Source organism: Cynocephalus volans, chromosome 10, assembly GCF_027409185.1.
Source record: "Cynocephalus volans isolate mCynVol1 chromosome 10, mCynVol1.pri, whole genome shotgun sequence".
Lineage (NCBI taxonomy): Eukaryota > Metazoa > Chordata > Mammalia > Dermoptera > Cynocephalidae > Cynocephalus > Cynocephalus volans.
The window spans coordinates 36,491,018-36,505,181 of NC_084469.1; the positions used below are offsets into that span (position 1 = coordinate 36,491,018).

General features: G+C 39.6%; 1 protein-coding gene and 1 pseudogene across 2 annotated transcripts in view; one reads left to right on the top strand and one right to left on the bottom strand.

The window, feature by feature from the left end:
• Window positions 1–14,164, bottom strand: part of STX8 (syntaxin 8) — a 268,672-nt gene that overhangs the window by 143,190 nt on the left and 111,318 nt on the right. The window lies entirely within an intron of this gene.
• On the top strand, window positions 761–1,960 carry LOC134389355 (PCI domain-containing protein 2-like; annotated as a pseudogene).

The window sequence follows — 14,164 nt, forward strand, 5'->3', positions numbered from 1 at the left end:
TTTCTGCAATTTTTCTATAAACCTAAAATTAGTTCAAAATAAACACGAGTGATTTGTTACTAATCACAGCAGCGAATTTTTAAAAGTATTTTAAAGCAGAGTGGAAGTTAACCCTAACATGGCACAGTTGTTCACCTGCATCACTCTACACCCAGGCTCTCCCTTCCAGGCCACAGATCACCACAACTGATGGACCCTTAACAGGGGCAATTTGCTTTTGTCTCAGGGCTCTCCCTCCCTGCAGCATTTGAGAGCTTCTGTGAAAATATATGTTTGTTCATAGAGTGCTCTGTGAATGTTAACACAATTTGTCTTTGGAGTTCTGATAAAAAAAATGACAAAAACAGGTTGAGAATTATTGATGAAGGAGTGTAGAGTAAGTAGAAAAAGGGCATAATCAAGGGAAAGGATGATAAGAGTTTCAGAAAATGATTAGATGTTTGCTTTAGGAAGAAAAATTACAATAGGACAAAGACTGCCTATTTAATAAATAGTCATTGAACACTGACTATGTGTCAGACACTGGGCTGAGCATTAGGTATACAAGAGTGACTGATACAGACACAACCCCTACCCTCAAGAAGCTAACAGTCTGCACTAGAGAAAAATATACCAGTGAGGACGCTGAGCAATAGCACTGGCACATAACAAGAAGCTGACTAGGCCAGTAGCAGAAGACTGGAAAGGAGAGGCAGGGAGGAGGCACCCAACTTGTCACAAGTAGAAAATCCTTTGCTCAGTGCTCGCCATGCACGCTTCCATGGTGCACATCCCCATCAAACAGTACCTGCAGCAGGTTTGTGAAGGCATTGACATGAGAGATGAAGTGTCTTGTGCAGAATTTGTGTCTTTTAAGCACCCTCATGTTGCAGACCCACGGCTGCAAATGGCCTCTCCAGAAGAGAAGTGTCAGCAAGTTTTGGAACCCCTTTATGATGAAATGTTTGCAGCTCATTTAAGGTGCACTTACACGGTGGGAAACCATGACTTCATAGAGGCCTACAAGTGCCAGACCGTGATAGTCCAATCGTTCCTAAGGGCGTTCCAGACCCACAAAGAAGAAAATTGGGCTCTGCCTCTCATGTATGCGGTAGCACTTGACCTTCGGGTATTTGCCAACAATGCAGATCAACAGTTAGTAAAGAAAGGAAAGAACAAAGTTGGGGACATGTTGTAGAAAGCAGCTGAATTGCTGATGAGCTGCTTCCACGTGTGTGCCAGCAACACATGCGCTGGCATAGAGGACTCTAAGAAGCAGGGGATGCTGTTTATGGTGAATCAGTTATTTAAAATTTACTTTAAGATCAACAAACTCCATCTGTGTAAACCCCTAATTAGAGCAATTGACAGTGTAGATCTGAAGGACGATTACAGCACTGCTCAGAGGGTCACATATAAATACTATGTTGGATGCAAGGCTATGTTTGACAGTGACTTTAAGTAAGCCGAGGAGTACCTGTCCTTTGCCTTCGAACACTGTCACCGCTCAAGTCAGAAGAACAAAAGGATGACCCTGATATATTTGCTTCCAGTGAAAATGTTATTGGATCATATGCCAGCCATCAAGCTTTTGAAAAAGTCTCATCTCATGCAGTTTGCTGAAGTAACCAGAGCTGTAAGCGAAGGCAATCTGCTCCTGCTGAACAAGGTTCTAGCCAAGCATGAGACCTTCTTGATCCACTGTGGTATTTTCCTCATCCTCAAGAAGCTGAAGATCATCACCCACAGGAATCTCTTTAAGAAAGTGTATTTGTTACCCAGAGCACATCAGCTGTCTCTGGATGCTTTTCTAGTTGCCCTGAAGTTCATGCAGGTGGAAGACGTGGACATTGATGAAGTCCAGTATATTCTGGCTAACTTGATGTACATGGGTCACATTAAAAGCTACATATTGCATCAGCACCAGAAGCTAGTTGTCAGCAAGCAAAACCCATTCCCTCCACTGTCCACAGTGTGTTGAGTGTATGAACAGCCCTGAGGATGGGGGAGCAGTCTGTTCATTTTGATTTTAGTCACGGGGATGCTAAGACTGAGTTTGCCAGCACACCCGAACATTGGGATATCTCCATCATTCATAACTAATGCCAACCTCAGAAAGACCTGGAATTCCTTTTTCAGAAAGTACAAACACCTCTGCTGGCTCTGGAGCATTTGTAAATCTTCTGTGAAGGAGGCTTTGTGCTAAGGCAGCTACGGTTCACTTTTCATAACCGTTGTTCATAGAGGCTTATCTTTGTGACTTTCATAGTTCTTTCTACAAAAAAAGGCATTCTGAATTTTAAAAAAAAAAAAAAATGAAAGAAAATTCTTTGCTCACAGGCAAACTGACCAGGACTAAGTGGATCTTCCACCTGAAACAGAACGACAGGACAAACCCCCATACTGTTACAGACATAAACTAGTAACCACTGTCCAAAGATACGATGTGGACTGAGGCTGAAGTCCTAGGCTGATGGCCATGGGATGTGGAGCTATGAGTTTTGAGAATTCTCAGAAACACTGCTGTGAATGTCATAAAGGAGAGCTGCTTCTCAAGATTCATAAGTTATTCACATCAGCACCCAGAAAGGGGCTTCCTGAGCGTGAAATAGTAATTCCACAGGCAGGAGCTGACGGTTTTGAATAGTAGCCTTTACCTCTCCTTTTAAAAATTTTCCCTATACTTATCTCAGGTACAGCACTTCTTAGTCCGAAAGGAACAAGCCTCAATCCTTGAGGAACCACTGCCAAGTTTCCAATGCTTCAAACTACCCCAACGCCACGTATATTCACGGGATATTTACTGAATAAATAGATGAAGCCACAGAAACCCAAAGCAAAAGCATCTGAGTGAAGGCAGGGCTGAGGGCTGAGGGCAGCTGTGGGAAGAGGGCTGCCAACACAAAAAGAGGGCCGTGCTCACGTATATCTTGATGGAAAGAACTTTCAGGGACAGCCGTGAATATACATATCCATCCATCATGCATCCATAACCCACCCCCCCACCCATCCATCCATGAAAGCACCTGTCATAGGTCCCACTATGCCCACCTTGTCTGGAGCTTGCTTCACCAACAGCACTGTCCCACACTTTCACCTTCTAGGTTCTGGACCCTTCCTCAGTCTATGAATCTTTCCCTTCCTATTAAAAACCAGCCCTCAATCAAGCTCATGCTCTTCCAGCTTCCTTCTTTCCTCTAATACGTACCCTCTTGAAAGGTTAGTCTACAATTCTGCCCAGATGACTTGAATCCTCATTCACTCTCAACCCACTACAACTGGGCTTGTGGCACTATTATTCTAGGGACACTGTTCCTGCTGAGGTAATCAATGACCTAGTTGAGAATTCCAATCGCTTATTTTCAGTCTTCATTCCATTGACTTTTCTACAGAATTTAAAACTTCTCATAACCCTGGACTCCCTTCTTCTTCAGTGCCATTCTCCTGGGAGTTTGAGCTCTCTCTCATCTTATCCACCTGGCATAGTCTTTCAACTTGGAATTGTGGACAGCTGCTTTTCAGACAAAATTTAAGTGCACACACATAAAAAAAGTTGGGGGTGGGGTGGAGAAGAGTCCCACAGTTCCATCAGCTTCTCAGAGGGGCCTATGACCACCCCCAAAGTGAAGAAACACAACTGGACTGTTGCAGTAGCCTCCTAACTAGTCTCCTTGCCTCAAGTCTTTATACCTTCACATTACTGCCAAAATTATTTTTATGATTGTACCAGAAGTTGCCAAACTATGGCAAAGGGGCCAAATCCAGCCTGCCTTCTCTTGCTGTAAATAAAGTTTATAACATAATGCATGGGAATACAGAAATGCTCTTCATTTACATATTGGCCATGGCTGTTTCCCACCCCCCACCCCCCCCCCGGATGTGAATTGCTCTTTTCTGTGTTGAGGTGAAATTCACATAACATAAAATTAGCCATCTTAAACTGAACAATTCAGTGGCATTTAGTCCAGATCACAATGTTGAATAATCGCCACCCCTATCTAGTTCCAAGCATTTTCCCCCACGAAACGAAACCTGTACCCATTAAGCAGTTGCTCCCCATGGCCCCCTCTCCCTAGATCCAGTCTTTACGGATTTACCTATCCCAGATATATCATATAAATGGAATCATACAATATGTGACCTTTTGTGTCTGGCTTCTTTAACTTATCATAATGTTTTTATGGTTCATTCATGTCATAGCATATATCAGTATTTGTTCCTTTTCAAGGCTGAATAATATGCCAATGTAAGGATATCCCACATTCTATTTATACAGCTGTGGCTGCTTTTGCACTACAAAGGCAATGGTGAATAGCTGCTACAGAGACAATATGGCCTGGCCTGCAAAGCTTACCGCCTGGCCTTTGCTGAAAAAGTTTGCCAGTCCCTGGTGTAAACCACACCCCTATGTTCACAAGCAGTGATTCTGAGAATTAGCTTATTTCAGTGGTCACTGCAGCATTGTTTAGAACAGAAAAATACTGGAAATATGTCTATCATTAGAGGACTGGTAAAATATTGCAGTAAATAAATACTTTATGATATCATGCAGCTCCTCAGAAAAATCAGGTAAATCTGGGCACACGGGTATAGAAGGATCTCTGGAATTGATTAGGTTAGAAGAGCAATATGTGTAGTATATTTTCCCTTTTTCTTAAAAAGTAACCCATAAGTAAGTGCATATATACATATCTGTATAAAACTTCCCCTAGAATCACAAGAAACTTTCATTTTCATGTTGTACTTTCCTGTATTGTCTGAAATTTCTAACCTTATACCTGCATTTCTTTATTAGCAGTGTAAATAGGCATTAACTAAATGAGGAAATTATGGTTTAGTTTTCTTCTTTGCAAATCTATTTTTAGCACTAATAGTGAAAAAGCAATCTAATAAATATTACATTTTAAAAGACGAAAATAAAAATAAAATTTGAAACAAAATGCTATGTTAAAACCTGACATGAGTTATATATTTTTAGGAGTTCTTGCTTTAAAAAAAAAAAAAAAAAATTCTATTATTACTTTTTAACCTTGCAGGTCAGTGATCCTGCAAAGAAAAAAGAAAACTCCCCAGCCACGAGTTAGATTTTTATCTTCCAGAAAGCTAGACACTGTACCAGACAACCTTTTAAGATGCTGTCCATGTCAGCCATGGGCTTCAACCCTAGTTTTCCGCTGATTATTATTGAAAAGCATACCGCATCTCTCAGCCACAGGACACTGCAAATCTTCTACTGCCACAGGCCTCGGTACAGCAGTGACTTAGGCTTCAGCACACAAGTCAGCCATGACAGGTTGGTTTGTAGGCTTTATCTATGCATTCTGATGGTCCCTAAACATTTTCCAGATGTGTTGACCTCATAAAACTGCCACCTACCACAGGCTGTGAAAGAATTGCTCCAAGCCTGTAATTTTCCCATTGCTCAACTCTAGCAACACCCTGGGATCCCTGGCTGGGTGACTCCCTAAGTTTTGAAGCTACGTTGGGCACCAGTCCTGAGCCTTGACACAAGAATAGCAGCAGGGCAGCCAAGCAGTAGGGCACTGTTGCATCTGCCCAGGCCTCACTCTTTGTGTGCCAGTGCTAGAAACTTGCCCATTCCTTGTGCCCTAGGGGTTTAGCTTCTGCTTAGCTCTGTGTCCCCGCAAGACAGAGGCCCTGCCTACTTTCTCAACCAGTCTGTCCCTCAGTCCTGCTCCCTGGGTCCCTATAACTTGCTACTGAAGCTCCCTGACAACAGCCAGACTATCAACCCATTACAGATGCTCAGACAGAACAACGCTGCAGTCTCCCTGCCTCCAGGGTGCCTCTGCCTGGGCCTTGACTTAGACCTGTCTGAGGTGGGGTACCAGGCCTTCCTCCCTTTGCCTACCACTAGCACCTCCATTCTCCCCTGATCCTTTCTTCTCCCACTGTGAAACTCTGGCTTCTAGATCTTTACTCCTCCTCCCTCCGGGTTATGCTTGGCCCGTTACTGACCAAGCCACAGTTACAGTATCATCTTTCTCCTAGAAGCATTCTGCACAGGTCACTGGGGCATGGTAGATATTTGCAATGTATTTCCTCAGAGTTACAAATAAAATTAATTGAGGAACCAATCCAAAATTGAAAATATCTTTTTTGGTGCTGCCTATGTATGTAAAAAGCAGTTTGTATATCTTCTAAGGATGCAAAGATATGACAGTCCCCTTCCCTTAAGGAGTCTGAAATTTAGTCGAGAAAAAACAAATTCAGAAATAACAATAAATCATCCAAAGCAAAGGACACCTCATGACACAAAAGAGGCTCAAAGTGCCACAGAGAGTAAAGGATGAAGAGATTATGTCCAACTGGGAAAGCACAGGAAAGGATTCACGAATGAGGCAGCATCTGTGGTTGATACTGATGAATGATCAGGATTTCTACGGGTGGGACACAGGCCATAGTTTCTTACTAGGAGAAAGTATATATTTCAAATTCTATGTATTAAATAATGAGCAAAACTGGCCTCATGTCAATATGTTCTTTCTAATTAGCTGGCTTTTTGTCAGAAACATTAAACTTTATCATCCAATGTTGTGGAGAGCAAAAATATCTTTTAGGGAATCATCATTCAACCCTTTACGTAATCTCAAAAATTTCTAATTTATCATATACACCCCTGTCTAGGTTCATTCTCTTCGAGTCTAATTAACCATATTTCATATATTTATTTTGCTTTAAAACTATGTATACTATTAATATATGTATGATAAATTACATAATTCTTCTGATTGTCATTAAAAGAAACATGTGTACCTGAAATAAGTTGGAGGCATTCCACTTAACAACTGCACTTGATAACAGCTACCAGCTATTGAGCTACTGAGCACCGCATGGATTTGAAATGTTACCCTATTCAAAAGGTTTGCACAGTGAAAAGCAAAACATTTAAAAAATTTCACCAGCTGCAGAAAAAAACAGAAAAACAAAAAAACAAGAAAAGTTAAAAAGATTACGATCCATTATGATCAAAAATTTAATTTATTAAGATTATTATCTTCAGTAATACTTGCAAAATAACTGCAGTGCAGAATTTAGTTCTCCCTCCTAGTTAAGTGACAGGTAAACTGTATACCTTCATAGGCCCCACTAAGTATGGAAGACTCCCAGAGATAGTCTACTAATGTCTCTTTCAGCTCAGATCCCTAGCACTTGCTGGAGTTATGGTGTTCAGCCTAGGCAAAAAGAAAAAAAAAAAAAAAACCTCAATACAAACATCTAAAGGCCTGGACATCTACAGATGAGTAGTGTGGCATAATCCTGCCCCCAACGCCAATTACAGCGGAATCCTGCCGACAACGCCAATTGTGGAGCTAAGGCTGGGGTCTGGGTGTCACAGAACCCTGGAGCCCATTCATAAACCCTTCACATGCAGGTATACGAGCTAGATAACAGGACAGAAATGTCCTTGGAGCCTTGGCTGAAGTAGGAATAGTCTTTATTCAGCACACACAACACTAGGAGCTAAACAGTCCAAAAGAGAAACTCAGAAACTCAACTGCTACCAGCAAAGTCCACAGAGAAACTGAAACTGAGCAGCTGCCATCAGAGTAAACATGAGCTCCGCTGGCCAGGGCTGCTTCCCAAACTCAAGAACACACAAAAGCAAGTAACAAGAAAGATACGTGGGTGCACATGCGCACTAACTCCACCCCCACACAACTTATTTACAAGAAATGTGGAGGGAGCTTGACTAAATTATCCTATTTTCCCCACAAGTAGTCTCAATCTCCTCCTCTCTCTTTTAGGTGCATGCATACACATGCACACACAGCTGAAACACGGCATCAAGGTCATATTCTTTATCCCGTAATAATTGTTTCCTCTCCTCTCAAGTAGGATCAGCCAACCATTAAAAGGCACCCTGTTAATTAGAAGACAATCTGTCTTTTAATTTGATACAGTGCCTAAACAGCACCCAAATCCTGAATTTTGACATTATGAAAGATTTCTTCTGTGTTAATAAAGAACTGGGATGGCAAAATCTATTCTCTGAAAATTTTCACAGGTTTTGAACTGAGAAAACAAAATAATTCAATGTAAGTTATAGCTAGATGTACTTCCTAGTAAAGTACAAAGGTAGTCTGAAATTCATATTTTGCTAACTAGTGGTAGAGATGAGAGAGTTGTTATCTAGAGGCTTACAGACGTTCACCAACTTGCAAAGAGAACAAATTCCAAATATATTAGTAAGTTGTTTGTTTAGAACTCAAGAATGCCCAAATACATTTTCCCACAGAAATAATGTTGTATATATGGCAGACCAGTTCCCAGGCAGCCCACAAGACCTATTAAACCATATCCTAAGATTAATAGTATCAATCTGGCCCACCTGATCACTGTACAATGGTCTGAACCTGAGTCTATCTACTGTGTGATGCCAGGAACACATCTTCCCAGTGGGGCAGTCAGTCCCATCTTGGTATCTTGAGTCTTATCTATTGAAGAAGTAGGATACAGTTCACTGGGTATTTCTGCCTACAATGTTATACATACATTCCTGGACAATCTCACATCCTGCAAAATTACACTCTAAAAATAACAGGGTGGAAAACGCTGCTAGGGGTAGACCAGTCAAACCTTATGTAACGTTGTAACCAGAGCACTAACTAAAAGAATAATTAATGCCCAGGGAGATGACTTGGACAGCCCTGGCAAACAGCTTGGATGAGGCTGCCTCAAAGGATATTAAACATGCAAACAATTACTGAGTGGCAACATTGGCTTGCAGACACAGTGACTTCTGAGCCAGAGGGCTGCCGTTAAGGTGGACATGGGAGGAGGACCCCTGTCAGCAGCCTAGAGTCCTACCAGGCTGGGGGTACCTACTCTGGGAAGGGCTTGGGTACAGGTGCTCATTTTTAATTTTCTTAATAGAGTTGAAAGGGCATCTGCTTCCTGCGAGGTCTCTTTCCTTCATTACTGAAGGCTGTGACTCTACTCCTCCTATTCTTGCTCCTCTTGCTAAAGAAAAACTGCCCCTGAACCAATCCAACCTCCAGGATATACTGCTGTCATCCCTACCCCACCCCCCTTTTCAGTTGTGCTAACTTGTGTTATGGAACCCAGTGCGGTAGCAGATCAAACTGTACTCCTAGGTCCAGTGACTTGTTGACTCTTCAGACCTTTCCACCTAGGTCTGCCATTTCCAAAAACTGTGAATTAGAGAAGAGGGGGCAGCCACCCTTTGGGAGGTATATTCTCTTCACATCCATGCCTATTCAGGGAATTCTGCTATACTCTACTAAATTAACAAAAGTGATTCTTAATATGTCTCAAAGTATGCTAATCCTGAGTGGATCAGTCTGATTTCTAGACAAGCCCTGTCCAACAGAAATGTAATGTGAGCCAGATATGGAACTGTAAATTTTTTAGTAGCCATATTAAAAAAGCAAAAAGAAAAAAATATTTTTAATAGTAAATTTTATTTAACCCAATATATCTAAAATATTATTTCAACATGCAATCAATATATATATTAACAAGATCTTTTGCATTCTTTTATTATACCAAATCTTCCAAATCCAGTGTTATTTTGTACTTATAGCACATCTCAATTCAGACTAGCCACATCTTAAGCACTATACATAGCCACAAGTAGCCAGTGGCTACTGTACTGGGCAGCATAGTTCTACGCAGAGGCTATATAGATAGCAAAGTACCATATTTCTAAAGATACATAATTCAAAGAATATGCAACCCAGTGAAGCACAAACTTTTTTTTCAGGTTCACAGTCTTACATTTCCATAAAAGCGTACTGCTGACTTGGTCAGTGTCAGTGCAAACATATTAATCCTTAATTACTAAGAATATTCAGTTAATGAGAACATCCCACCCCCTAACTATCTCAGTGTTGTTTTTTTTTTAAACGGATTTGCCACATACCATAGATTTAATTCACATACCATAAATTTGCCCATTTAAAGTGTACAATTAAATAGTTTAGGGTATGTTACATTAGTTTCTTTAAATTGTGATTAATATGGTTAAAATGGCAAATTTTGTTATATATATTCTAAGTGTACAATTTAGTGGCACTAACTACTTTCACAATGTTGTATAGAACCATCACTACTATCTATTTCCAAAACTTTTCATTATCTCAAACAGAAACTCTAACCCTCCTGTAATAATTCCCCATTCCCCTCTGCCCCCAGACTCTGGTAACATCTAATCTACTTTCTTTTCTCTATAAATTTGCCTATTCTAGATATTCCACATAAGTGAAACCATACTTGTCTTTTTGTGTATGCATATTTCACTTAGCATAATGTCTTCAAGGTTCATCTATGTTGTAGCATATATCAGAACTTCATTCCTTTTTATGGCTAAATAATATTCCACTGTATGTACATACGTTTTGTTTATACATTCATCTGTTGATGGACACTTGGGTTCAGTGTTGTTTTTTTAAATAAATAATAAGCTGTTGAGCATTTCACTGGGTGGCAATTTTACAGGAAGAGAGAAAACAATCGTGATGCGGAGACTGTAGTAGAGTTTTAGAAGGTAGGCTTTCCTCTCAATTTTACTAACTAGGGAAAATGATAAGATGAAGTTGACTTTTTTAAGATTAACAGGTTAACAGCAACAATAATGCCAGGAATCCTCACATTAACACTCATGGTGTTAGGACCATGAGTGCTGTGCTGTCTACAAATACAGGTCAAGGCTATGTTTGTAGAAACTTCCCATAAACCTCCCTCGCTTCTCCCTTCCTAGGATAACATTTGGTTCACAAAATGTTTTGTAATGCAGTTGAGTACCTCAGCACACAGTTTGTCTCTCTCTATTCAATCTCCTTATTTTCTAACAATAAAATCAAACATTTAAAAAATAGTATTTACTATAATGGATGAAAGATATACACTTCACCATAATTATAAATTAAAAAGAAGTATTTGAAGAAATATATTCTAATTCTAATGCTTATTCTTTAACGTTTGCATTAAGCAAGAAAACATGCTTTACAGCTTCTTTCTTTCACTTTTTTTTAAGTTCTCAAAGAAAAATAAAGAAGTTCCAATTGATTTTATATGTTTTATTATGGTAAAACAAGATGTGGAGCAAACATTTCAGAGTACCAAACAGAGTTAATTAATTCCAGTATAACCTCCTCACATAAGGCCAGGGTTTCAAGCAGATGTGCTGGCTAAATATTTCAGGTCAATCTTAGCACATTATTGAAAGTAACCTCCCATTCCTCAGAAAAGTCTGGCATGCAGCTTGCAATCTACAACAAACAACTAAGACACATGGAAAAGTGGAATTTAACATCTCCTGATTTCCAGTCTCCATTTATTTCCAAACTTTGGATCTAAATAGAAAAAAAAAAATGCTCAATAGTCACACATACACCATACTAAGTATTAGCCAGTAAAATAAAAGAAGAGGAAGCAATTTTGAATGTAGTTACCACAAATGTGTTTTGGGAACTTTCACCTTGTTTCTCATAAACTAGAAAGTGTACTTCATGTTCCTTTTGATTTCTAATGACCAATGCATTTCAACTATTAACATTTCATTTCCAACACGTGTCTGTTTCAGAGCTAGCAGCTGGACTATTTATTTTGCTAGCTGGTGATAGAATTAAATACAGAGTCTTTGAAAACATTTACAAGCTTTCCCTCTAACCTTCTGTGTACTTTCCAAATTAGGCTACTTTGATTTTTATTAGCTAAAGGTTTACATACTGCAATACTAACACTGTTACCTTCAGAATAAATTGTTTATAGCTCAGGTGCAGTTTAAAACATTTTCCTCCACAGAATACTCTTGAGATTGAGGAGAAGAAAGTTGAACCAGTTCACTCTGGATCAACAATTTTCCTTTGTGAACCAAGTAATATCAAGGCCACACAGATATGGATGCAGTCAAGGAAACCAGTTGTGAAAATAGCTGTAGTCCTCTACAAAAGTACGGGCTTCCTTGTGAGTTCCCAAGTGCTTTATAATCACAAAATCACTCTCTTTATAGTACATTGTTATTTACTCTTTGACACTAGCATCTTGACGTGGTAGACAAGGCAGGAGCTGGTATCCCAGAGCAATCTGTGTTCAAATCATGACACCTTCACTTATTAGCTATATAGTCTTAACCAAATAATTTAACCCATGTCTTCAGTTTCCAGATCTGCAAAATGGAATGATTTCCACTTGCACTGAACAGATGCCTGATTAGTGGTTTTAGATGAAGTCAATGACTGTCCATCTCTTAAGCCTTTCTCATTACCTTCAGCCTGCAATGTTGCTCATTAAACATTCATTCATTCACTCAGTCGAAAACTATCTATTGGTTCTACTGGAGATGATTTCACGGGTATATACTTATCTCCAAACTCATCAAGATTTTTGTATGTGAAATAAAGAAAGAAAGAATGATTTAAAAAATTTAGTCTCTTCTCTTGAGGAGCACAAAAAAGTAATTTTGGGGATGCAGATATTGAAATGAAGAGGGAAATCCAAAATAGTGAATACTGTAGTTACTGTACACAGTATTGTAGGGTCTCAGAGAAAGAGGACAACTCTTCCTAGGAAAATGGGGAAGAGCTTTATGGAGATGACATTTGAACTATGACTGTCTTTTAGAGAAGAAAGGCAAGAACAGTATCATAAGCAGAGGGAACAACACAGAAAGTAAAGAGCAGTAAAACGGATTGTTGTATTTCATGTGGCTAGAAGAACAGATGAGGCTGCCCAGGGTTGAGATGGGCTTTAGTGTGCCAGCCTCTTAAAGTGCTATGCTACCCCAAATGTGACAAGAAGCCACTAGAGGTTTTTAGCATAAAAACAATACGATCAAATTTGTTTTTAAGAAGCTAATTCTGACAGACCAAAGCACTGAAAGAACAGTGGTAGGAAAACCAATTAGACACAGCAATAGTCCCCAAAGAGAGAAGATGGGGTCTCAAGTTAAAGCAGAGGCAGTAGAGGTGGGGGGGTGAGGAAATGTGACAGTTCCAGAGGTGAAACCACCTGAATTTAGTGTCTAGCTGCAGATGTCTAGCCTGGAAGATAAACTGGATGGCAACACCAAGATCAAAAATGTAAGTAGTGGAACAGGACTTTGGGGGAAGGGGCCCTCTCCAGGTGATGATGCTGAGTAAAGCTGGAAATACAGGTCTGGACTATGGAGAAATATAGATTGAAACATTATCAGCTCCTATACAAAGTTGGAGCCACAGGAATGCATTAGGGTATGTATTAGCCATTAGGAATAGGAGAGGACCCCAGTAAGAGGATGACAAGTAAGAGAAAACTAAGGACAGAGCCTTGAAAAGACCAGGATTTAAGTGATGCTTACCTGTATCAATCAGTTCATCCTTAATGGTATCCACGCGGCCTTTTATCATTATTTATCTGCATTGTAGAAACATACCCTGTCTCCCCCCCAAATAAATTAAAAACAGAAGGCTTTATACCCACTGCTTAAAGAGCACCTAGAATAGTAATACATAAGTAAAAGACATATGTGGAACTAAAATAGAAGTAAGAGACTTACATGGAGTAGAAGAAAATTAGGGCTGGATTAAAAAGGGCCTCAAATAAAGGCCTAAAAAGAATTTTAACTTCAGTCTTTAGTTAATAAAAAACAACCAAAGTTTTTTGAGCAAAGCTATGCAATAAAAATAGCATTTTTAAAAGTTTAAGTATGTGGTAGTGCAGAAGTTAACTAGTTTCATTTTGCCATTCCACAGTGTATACATATTTCAAAACATGTTGTACATGATAAATATATATAATTTTTATTTGTCGATTAAAAAAGAGACAGTGGTATGTGAGGTGGAAGAAAAATAGACTCTGTAAACAAACAAACAAACAAACAAACAAAAAAACGCATTAGGAGTTAACTGTGGGAAAGCAAGCCACTGGCCCTGGGGCAAGCTAAGCCAAAAGGGATATAATACATCCAGTTAAGTGAACAGAGCAACATACATGGTCCTAAAATGTTTTTCTTAAAAGGCACCTTCAACCTCTGACTTACAAAAAGATAGATAATCATAAGAAACCCAAGAACTGCATGGAAGGCGAATCAGAAGTGGTCAGGTGGAAGGAAAGAGTAGATAAGACTCTGCATCTGAAATGATTCTGACTTGGAAAAATATCAATACACAAAAAAACTGTTGAGGGTAAGATCACTAACATGTTTAGGACAGAACTCAGA